The following is a 9,612-nucleotide window of genomic DNA, read 5'->3' as shown; positions in this document are numbered from 1 at the left end:
ACCGTCGGCCGGCGGTTAGGGCCGGCGTCGAGCGCGAGAGAAGAAGAGAGGAGTTTTCGGCGAGGATCAGAGGAAATAAAGGAAAATAAGATAAGAAATAAGAAAAGGAAAAAAGAGATAAATAAATAAATCTTTTCCTCTCTTAAATGGGCAGCCCAAACAGGCTTTCTCGGGGCCCCGTTTTTATTCCCGTGAACTCGTCCGTACAAGCTCCGAAAAATTCCCGAAAAATGTCCAAAAATTCCGAAAAATTCCCTTATTCATATTCGCCTATTTCCGGTATTTTACATCTCGTCATCCTAACTTTATGACCAATAAAATTAATAGTTGGTCTATCAAATATTTTGGTCAATAACTTTGAATTTGAAATAATATTGATTCCTCAAAACAATATTATTTAAATTCACCAACACCTCAAATACCGTGAATTTTGCATGCCACGATAGTGTGACGTATACAAATTCAAACATTTGTAAGAGGAGGGTTTTACCCATTAATTATCTTGTCAATAAGTCTTTATGACAAATAAAATTACCTCAAACACCGTGAATTTTGTATGCCACGATAGTGTGGACGTATACAAAACCAAACATTTGTAAGAGGAGTTTTTATTTTATTTTCTTGTCGTCCTAACAAATAAAATTACCTCATACACCGTGAATTTTGTATGCCACGATAGTGTGGACGTATACAAAAACTCGACATTTGTAAGAGGGGGTTTTAATTTTATTATCTTGTCAACTTATCTTTTTGACAAATTAATAGTTGGTTTTCCTTTAGTCACACAAATAATAGCAGTGACTCCGATGGAGAGGATACTATTAGATGTGTCTAAGTGTATACCATTACTTGACACTAAGTCCATTAATAAGATTATGCCCCTTCCGATGGGGAAGATCACACGCTCTTAAGTAATTTCCTATAGTCATCCTAAATGGAAGTTTGATCTAGTGATCCGCAAATAAACTCATCCGATATGGAGGAAGGCACTTAGAGCCAACGCGCAAGTTTGTTTGCATCACTTACAAACCAGTAATGGAGACCGTGGAATTTATTAAAATAAATCTCACTCCCACTTAGTTATTTAAAGTGAGGAATTTTAAGTTATCCTAACATACATCACATGCATACACACACATCACAGTAAATAAAGCAATAAATATGGAAATTATTTTCCAACTATTATGGCTTTTTCCTGTTACTGTCCTCCATGTGCTCCAACCCTAGCTGCTGCCATCTTTAGCCACCGTCATCGGGTCGAGTTATCGCATCCATCTTGCTTCTTATTCCGCTGCACCTCGGTGCTCCAAAAGTACCACGCCTCGCAAGAATCCGATCCGCGAAAAAAATAGAATTTTACATATATCGATCCTATATTCCACAAGGGATTATACATGTATTCTAGATCGAAAATAAAATTCTAAAATCCTAAGGCTAATACAGCTCCTGCTGTATTAATTATATACAATCATGCACACACAAAAATAATGCCCTTGACATGTCCAAGGGTCCAATCACACACAAAATCTATAAGTCATAATAGTTGGAGCCTGCAACCACAAAGTTAGCACATCCTACTATTATCCTGCCTAAATTATGTATGACATGTGCATAACCTAATTTGAAAACCAAACACACAGAGGCAAACCCTAGCTCTAATACCAATTATTGGTTAGTCCTAGGAATACGTATCGGTTCCACTGTACAAAAATTTTTTGTACAAGTGTCGAACCTTTCCTTAAATAACCTATTGTGTTCTTTAGAAGTTAAATTAGGAATCGCAGACGGAACTTAACATCATTGATTCCAAATTTAACTTATCTGTTCTTAATGGTTTAGATTTGAATCACAAGCGGAACTTAACACTATTGATTCAAATCTACCTTAGTTATTAATCCCATAAATATTAATTTTCAAAATTGGCTTCCAGGACTGCATGCCGAGGCACATGGCCTTCTTGGATATGGGAGCAACCACCACCGCCTAGGCAAAGCCTTTTAAGGAAAGCTAATATTTATTTCCTTAAATAACTCTAGGTAAACCAAAAAGAACAATCGAATCACAAATTCGAAAAAGAAGAAAACACAAACTCGAAAAAACTATTTCGAAAAGTCTAGAATCATATGCCTCTTGTGTTTGGTATTTCCATAAATAACTATACAAAGAAAACTAGTATGATGCGGAAAACAATTACTAGTTATACCTTTCTTTGTAAGCAAAAATAACCTCTTGATCTTCTACTGTATTCCTCTTCTAACCTCAGACGTTGTGTGGGCAACGATCTTCCGAGACGAGAACCACCAAGCACCTTCTTCTTCCTTCTAGGTTTCAGCCACCACAATTCTCCAAAAGAAGTAGAGGTCCGGCCACCACCACCAAGCTCCAAGAGATGCAAGAAACAAAACCTCCTTTCTCTCCTTCTTCTCCTAGCTAGAACCGGCCACCATCAAGAGCACCAAGAGTGGTTGCCGCCGGCCACAAGAAGAAGAGAAGAGGGAGAAGCTAGGACCGGCCACCAAGGAGGAAAAGAGAGGAGAAGAATAATAGAGTCGTTTTCCATGAAGGCACCTCTACCCCTTCTTTTATAATCCTTGGTCTTGACAAATAAGGAAATTTAAATAAAAAACTTCCTTAATTCTTTTTCCATGAAAAGGAAAATTTATTTAATTAAAAATAATTTTCTCTTCTAAATATACATGGTCGGCCAGTTATTTCCCCAAAATAAGGAGAGTTTTAATTAAAACAAAAATTAAAACTTCCTAATTTGTCTCCGGAAATTTATAAAAAATTTCTCTAATAATTTTTTCCTTCATGGTGGTTTGTAAAAAGGAAATTTTATATATTAAAATCTTTCTTTTAAACATGTGGATAAAAAGAAAGTTATCTCTAAAAATTAAAATCTCTTTTAATCTACAAATAAGGAAAGATATCAAATCTTTTCTTAATCTTTTGTAGAAACTTATAAAAGAGAATATTTAATTTTTAAACTCTCTTTTAAATCATGAACATGGTTAAAAAGGAAAGTTTTCTCAAAATTAAAATCTACCTTTCAATCTACAAATAAGGAAAGATTTCAAATCTTTTCTTAATCTTTTGTAGAAAGCTATAAAAGGAAAGATTTAAATTTTAAACTCTCTTTTAAAACCATAATATCCACAAAAGAAATAATTTTAACAAAAAACCTTTTTAATATGATGTGGCCGGCCACCTAAGCTTGGGCTCCAAGCTATTGGCCGGCCACCTTAAGGCTCAACCTTTAGGCTTGGCCAGCCCTAAGCTTGAGCTTCAAGCTTGGCTTGGTCGGCCCCTATTGGTTGGGTAAGAAGGTGGGTATGTGGTGGGTATAAATCTCTATATACAAGAGGCTACGATAGGGACCGAGAGGAGGAATTGGTTTTGGTCTCCCGATGAAATTAAGCATCCCGTGTTCGCCCCGAACACATAACTTTATTTCATCAATAATAATTCATTCCACTAAAGAACTATTATTGAACTACCGCACCAATCCCAAATTACATTTTGAGCTCCTTCTTATTATGAGTATGTTAGTCTCCCTGTGTTTAAGATAATGAATGTCCACTAATTAAATGAGTTACTGACAACTCACTTAATTAATATCTTAGTCCAAGAGTAGTACCACTCAACCTTATTGTCATGTCGGACTAAGTCCACCTGCAGGGTTTAACATGACAATCCTTATGAGCTCCTCTTGGGGTCATTCTCAACCTAGATTACTAGGACACAGATTCCTTCTATAATCAACAACACACACTATAAGTGATATCATTTCCCAACTTATCGAGCTTATTGATTTATCGAACTAAATCTCAACCATTGATAAATTAAAGAAATAAATATCAAATATATGTGCTTGTTATTATATTAGGATTAAGAGTACACACTTCCATAATAACTAAGGTATAGTTCTTTTATCAAGTTAGTATAAAAAGAACTTACCTAAAATGGTCCTACTCAATACACTTAGTGTGTACTAGTGTAATTTATTAGTCAAGATAAACTAATACCTAATTACACTACGACTATTTCAATGGTTTGTTCCTTTCCATATTAGTCCTGAGCAACTGTTTATAATTTATAAAGAACTGATAACATGATCTTCTGTGTGTGACACTACACACCATGTTATCTACAATATAAATTAATTGAACAACTACATTTATCATAAATGTATATATTTGACCAATGTGATTCTTATTTCTAAATAAATATTTATACCAAAAGTTAGGCTTTTAGTATACACTCTAACTTTAGATGCATACCTTTTTGACAAGATGAGGAAGTCTTGGAGGCAAGGTCTCTTGGCAAGAAAAGTCTTGAATGTCTAACCTCTCTGTAGGAAAGTATAAGTAAAATAAGACTCTACAAGTGATTTGCATTTTGCGTAGACCTTGACTTAGGTGGGGATTCAATCTTAGAGTTGGTCATAATCGATGATCTAGGTAGTCGATTGATGGTTGGATTTAATTAATTGGTGGATGAATCATCTAGGCAATCGATTTGTCTTGCAAGCAAACAAATATTATATTAGTGGATTAGTCAATTAGAAATTGATTGAGTTAGAGTTAATCGACTAAAAAAAGTAGCAGCCAATTGAGATGGTACGATAGATCAATCAACTAGGGAGAGGATAAGTTGACTCAAGTATGCATTAGGAGGTTAGGTAGTCGACTAGATGTAGTCAATTGGCAAATCTATTGGAAGACAAAAGGCTGAAGCCAGCCCTCAAATAGTCGATTGGGTAAGTGATCAATCGATGATTGAACACATAACAACAAGAGTTGTTTTAACATGAAGGCTATAAAAAGGGGAGCAAAGGGGACTTTTGGCAGCACAATATAAGATCTAATGCATATGAATGAAAGCAAGTGAAAGAAATGAATAAAAGTGAAGTGAAATAAGTAAAAAAAAATCCTAAGAAAAGCTCTATTATTGTATTTGTTTCCTTATTGTATTTATTGTTGCTCACTTATATCGTTGTCTTATCTTGCAATCAATAGTAAAAAGTTTCTCCACCTCTAAAAGGTTCCAAAAATATAAGGTATTCGACGGATGACTTACCAATTAATCATAGGTTGTAAAGTAAGACCTGAAGGTTCCATACCACTTAAAAGGATAAGTGTTTACATTGCTTATGTTTCTTGTTAATGTTTTGATATACTCACTACAAGATAACTCTGATTGTAGACCTAAGCAAATGATAATAGTGAATGACTATCCCCCTATAGCCTCATTGATTGATCTAATAGTGATGTCTTCAATTGTGAAATGGACTCTTAAGTCATATTTTGTTGAATATCTTGAGTCTTGAACATTTGGTATTTGGGTAGGAGTACGATTATTTTAAGCCAAGTGAAGAGGGATTATCTAATTGCTAGTTTCTAGAATGATATTCCAATTGACTGGAGCATGCTAGTCAAGCAAATGATAGTTTGAAAGTGATTTTTAGGAGAATAGAATGTTTTTTTTACTCTAAATTCAATTGAATAGCCCTCTAGTAATCGATTGGGAAATCAATTAGCTAAAGAGTTGTTGATATATGATGACTGCTTTTGACACTGTAGTCAATTCGAAGTAACTAGAAATTATCTATTGGGGACTTTATTCTTAAGAACTTTGAAGAAATTATTTGAAGCTAAAATTCAATTTTTTTGTGTGTTTTTATCATTATTATGAGGTGGTTATACACACCAAAGTCTTTTATTTGAATGATACTAGGGTGTAACAGATAGCGAATCTATGTTTTTTTATTCAAATGATACTATGAGTTTTTAATGTTGATCCAGATAACATGAAATAAAATCAGAAATTAAATTGTAAATGACTTACATTGATCTTCCAAAGAAATCGCAGAAGATGTCGTCGAAGACGCTGTTGCTTCTGTCGCCGAGAAGATCACCGCTTGGAACCTCCTCAAACTTTTTCACGAACCAAATCCCGGATCCCAAGACATTCTCTTCTGCTCGCACACGATCACCTCACACCTTTGCTTTCCTTCCTTGATCACCCCTATGATCTTATCTTGGATGCCTTTTATAAGAAGAAAGAGGAAGATGAAGGGGAAAGGACGCCCCTTCGTCTCCTTGACGTTGGTAGAAAGGGGAGATGAAGGGGAAGCAATGCCCCTTCGTCTCCTCTCAACGTCCAACATCTCCCACTCGTCCAAGTTAATCCATAAAGTTATATAGTCACATAGACCATGTCAGTCACGTAGACTACAAGGTGATCATGTCATAACGCCAAAATCAAACATTAATTGATCACATAGACCAAATAAGTCACATAGACTATTTGACGATCAAGTCACGAAGACCAAAGCAAAATTAATTAGTCACAAAGACCAAATAAGTCATGTAGATTTTATGAGGATCAAGTCACGAAGACCAGAGCATAAATTAGTCACAGAGACCATATAAGAACATTCATTCCATACATTAAGGAAAATGGTCCATGCGATAGTAAGCACAGTGAGCATTCAATTGCTAAGAAGATTGTCACACCTTACTTAGCTGCTCCATTGAACGAATCAGAGACATCAATGACTTGCCTTTACCCCAGATTAAATTATTTACATTAATATAAACATCTCTAATCCCTCATATTGACTATATGTCAAGAATATGTTTAACATCTCCAATCAAATAAATTATTCATAATTACATTTTATGTACTGAACTAAAAATGTAAATGGTATCAGTGAATAAATATCATAGATATAAATCAATCTTAATCTTCCTTTTTAGATAGAATCTATTCATTCTAATCAGTCGTTTTCCTAGTTATGCTCCATAGACCGAATCATCCATAGCCAATAGAAAACATACTAAAGTAGCAGACACTAATCAGACATTTAAGTAGACAGCTAAATAGTCACTTAGGATAAGATTGAGATTAACTTATAATCTCAAGGGTCTCATATAATAGAGAAGCAGGGATCCATTCTCCTACTACCCTTCTTGTCGTCATAGCACATGTGGTATTAATCACATGCTACGATGTTATTCTCTTTACTAAAAAGAGCGCATGTTTTTCTCAAAGTTTAACATCGTACATATTTCGATCTAGACATACCTAATGTCCAATCCTGAATTCAACATATGAATTCCAATCTGGCTTTAGCAGATTCATTAAATGATGGGTGCATTTACTCCAATCATTACATAAATGATCTCAGCTTGATACAATTATCAAGGCGACCTTAACTTATTGGTATATCTCTATTCACAGTTACATAAGTTGTCCCATAAGTAACAGTCTTATCTTTATTTATACTCAACAAATAGAGATGATTGTTCATGTGAGTGGATCAATCTCAACCTGCCAACATGCTCATCGAAACTTTAATCCAAAATGTAATAACTTATACACTGAATAGATCATGACATTTTACAACGTGTTACATTTTACGAAGTCACAAAGACTTCCCATTCTTTGAAATGACTCTTTAGTCAATGGCTTAGTATGAGGATCTGCAAGCATAGTACGTGTAGGGATATACTCAAGAATTATCATTTTCTTATCCACAATATCCCTTACAAAATTATACTTAATTCTATATGCTTGCCTTTGCTGTGATATTTGGGATCCTCAGCTTGGCCGTTACAGTACATTGTAACAAGACTTCCACTGTCCTCAGCAATTCTCAAATTCTTTAGGAACCTTTTTTAACTAGACAGATTATTGCACAACTGATGGGCAAGCCACACAGCTTCCAATGTCGACAAGGCTACATAAGCCTACTTCTTGCTATTCCATAAGATGGTGCCACCATTTAGCAAAAAGGTATAGCCTGATGTGGATTTTCTGTCATCAAGATCTCCTGCCCAATTTGCATTTGTGCAGCCACTCGGACTCATCCTATATCCTTAAAATAAATAGATACATAATCTGTTGTCCTTTTGAGGTATTTAAATATCCTCTTTACCGCTTTCCAGTGTCTCGATCCTGGGTTTGACTGGAAATGACTAACTATGCCAACAGCATAGTTTATATCAGGACGAGTACATAATATAGTGTATATTAAACTACCAATAGCACTAGCATATGATTTTTTCTTCATTTCGGCTATTTCCTCAGGAGTCTTGGGATACATACTTTTGCTCAAACTAGTACCTCTCGCTATAGGTGTCTGTTCGATATTGCAATCTGACATATTGAAGTGTTGTAGCATCTTAGTGATATAAGCTTCTTGAGACAAACCCAAAAGTCTTTTTGATCGATCTCGAATGATCTTCACTCCTAAGATGTGTTCTGCTTCTCTCATATATATTATGTCAAATTGTGATGAGAGCCAGGATTTGACTTCTATCACACATTTTATGTCGCTTTCAGCTATTAGCATATCATCAACATATAATGATAAAATGACAAACTTTCCTTTTTTATTTTTTAGGTAAACACAATGATCCTCATTGATCATTTTGAAACCATAAGACAAAATGACTTCATTAAATCTTATGTTCTATTGTCTTGACGCTTGCTTTAGCCCATACATAGACTTCCTAAATCTATATACTCTTTTCTCTTGGCTTTCAGCAACATAACCTTCTGGTTGTACCATATAGATTTCTTCGCCAAGGTTACCATTAAGGAAAGCCGTTTTTACATTCATCTGATGTAATTCCATGTTATATTGTGCTACTATAGCTAGGATGGCACGTATTAACGCAAACTTTACAACTGGGGAGAATGTCTCTTCAAAGTCAATACCCTCTATTTGGATATATCCTTTTGCAACTAATCGAGCTTTGTATCGATTAATCGATCCATCTGCTTTCCTCTTTACTTTGAGAATCCACTTATTCCCAATAGCCCTTCGGCCCGGAGGAAGATCGACTAAATCCCAAACTTGATTCTTTCTCATTGACTCCATTTCTTCATCTATTGCAACTTTCCATTCTTTTCTAGCTGAGCATCTCAAAGCTTCCTCAACTGTTCGAGGTTCCTCATCATCAACCGGGAGAATCATCAATGCCTCATTCTCAATATTAAACCTTCTCCGAGGAATAATCTGACGACTACTTCTTCGTAGGTTAAACTGTTGAAAAACTGACTCATTCAATGACAGATTACTCCCACTAGGTTGACTAGATTCAAGTATCTCCTGATCTATTGATAAAGGAACATTATCCTCCTCCTCTATCTCATATAGAGGAATTGTCTTATCAACTTCATCTCGTGTTACGAACTCAGTTTCAAGAAAAGTAGCATCTCTTGACTCTATTTCAGAGATGGTTCTATCTTGTCGCTCACCAATAAAAACATAACCCTTAGAAGTCTCAGAATACCTTATAAAGATACACTTCTTACCTCTGGGTCATAATTTTTCATGTTCGTGAGTCTTATCATGAATATAGGTAGCTGACCTCCAAGGTCTTAGATTACTTAAATCTGATTTTCTGCCTGTCTAACGTTCATATGGGGTAGATGGAACTGACTTTGAAGGCACTTTGTTAAGTATATAGGCTTCAACTAATAATGCATCTCCCCAATAGGAGATTGGCAAATTAGCCTGCGCCATCATAGACCTAACCATTTCAAGAAGAGTTCTATTTCTTCTTTCAGCAACTCCATTTTGCTGTGGAGTTCCAGGGA

This window comes from Zingiber officinale, chromosome 4B, assembly GCF_018446385.1.
Source record: "Zingiber officinale cultivar Zhangliang chromosome 4B, Zo_v1.1, whole genome shotgun sequence".
NCBI classification, from domain to species: domain Eukaryota; kingdom Viridiplantae; phylum Streptophyta; class Magnoliopsida; order Zingiberales; family Zingiberaceae; genus Zingiber; species Zingiber officinale.
This window is presented reverse-complemented; position numbering follows the sequence as displayed.